Genomic DNA, 1,960 nt, shown 5'->3' on the forward strand with positions numbered 1-1,960 from the left:
GTGTTGATAAGGTGAAAACCCATAATCCACCAAAATGGATGATTGATCTTGACAATGACTTGATCCATCCTTTAACCTTTGTTTGTTTACCTTGTGTGTGATCCCTTGTTTGTGATTGTTGCATTCATGTATTCATGCGCATCATAACACTAATCAAAAATAAATTTCAAGAAATTGAGGTTTTATTTGCAAATATATTCAGACCATGGATTATGGACGAAGGAACACTAAGAAGTACAACTTCAGATGTCCCGACTTGAAAGAGCTAAGGAAGTTGTCATCCTTAGTATTAGATCCCTTGGACTTCAAGCAACGCCATGGGAAGCCTCTATCTGTGTTATCTACTGATGTGGTAGAAGGACTCTTGAGTGTTTTGGTTCAGTTTTATGATCCTCTCTACCGTGGCTTCACTTTTCTTGATTATCAGCTTATGCCTACGTTAGAGAAGTATGCTCATCTCTTGGGAATACCTATTTCTAATAAAGTGCCTTTTAGTGGATTGAAGGAGATTCCTAGATCTCATATCATAGTTGAAGCTCTTCATTTGAAGAAGTCTGAGATCGAGGCTTATTGGGTGAAGAAAGGAGGAATATTTGGGTTGACTTCTGAGTTCCTCATAGGGAAAGCTACTGTATTTTCTTAAGCCGGTAGTATGGACACTTTTGAAGCCATCTTTGTGTTGCTCATCTATGGTTTAGCTTTGTTCCCTAACATTGACGATTTTGTTGATGTTAATGCCATTAGAATCTTCTTGATTGGGAATCCTGTACCTACTATGTTGGGTGACATGTACTTCTCTTTGCATTTGAGGAATTCTAAAGGTGGTGGGACTATTGTGTGTTTTGTTCCTCTTCTGTATTAGTGGTTTATTTCGTACTTGCCTCAGACGCCTACTTTCTTGGAGAATAAACAATGTCTACGGTGGTCCCAGAGACTCATGTCTCTCACTAATGATGATATTGTTTAGTTTGACTCCATGTTGAGTAGTGTGGATATTATTGACAGTTGTGGTGAATTCTCTAATGTTCCCCTTATTGGTACACAAGGAGGAATCAACTACAACCCTGCTTTGGCTCGTCGTCAACTTGGGTTCCCCTTGAGAGACAAACCTAATAACACTCAATTAGAAGGTCTTTTCTATCAAGAGGGTAAAGATCCCTAACATTTGAAGCAGAAGATGATATATGATTGGCATAAGGTGCATAAGAAAGGAAGATCCGAGCTTGGTCCTTGCAACTGTGTAGCCTTGAACGCTTACACTATTTGGGTGAAGAAAAGAGCTTTGAAATTGAAGATTCCATATGCTTGTGAAAGACCTATGTCTACGGTTGTGGCTGAGCCATCGACTCTCCCTAACCAAAATATAGAGGAGTTGGAATACGCATTCACTAAGATGAAGCAAGAGAAGGACATGTGGGAAAAGCAGTTCCATGCTTTGAGCTGAAAGCATGAGGAGTTGCAGCTTGAGTCAAAGGATAAAGACGCGCTTATTGAACTTCTTGGAGACCGAACAGTGAAGACACAGAGAGAGCCAGAGGGCCTATATTCCTCTAGTATGCCTCAGCCTTCTAGTGCTTGAAAGAAGATTATTGATCAACTTGTCCTTGAGAAGGCTCAGATGAAGATATATTTTGAGTCTGAGATCTGACGCATCCAAAGGAAGTACACACCCACAACTAGATCATCTGACACTGTTGCCAAGGGATCCTTAGGATGATTAGTTTCCTTTTCTCTTGTATTTGTACTTTGGTTTCTGAAATTGTACTCAATGTAATCCTTTCAGTTTTATGAATAAAAGAGATTTTTATGGTCAATCAAATTGTTATTATTATAATAAAATAGTATGTTCCTTGAAATTAAATAAACAAAAACATTGCATTTCATGCATCATTTGCATAACAGGTTTTCTTTTTCCAGATGTCTTATCGGTTATTCTTCTGTGCTTCAGCCAAGATGACTC

Source organism: Lathyrus oleraceus, chromosome 1 (genome assembly GCF_024323335.1).
Source record: "Lathyrus oleraceus cultivar Zhongwan6 chromosome 1, CAAS_Psat_ZW6_1.0, whole genome shotgun sequence".
Classification (NCBI taxonomy): domain Eukaryota; kingdom Viridiplantae; phylum Streptophyta; class Magnoliopsida; order Fabales; family Fabaceae; genus Lathyrus; species Lathyrus oleraceus.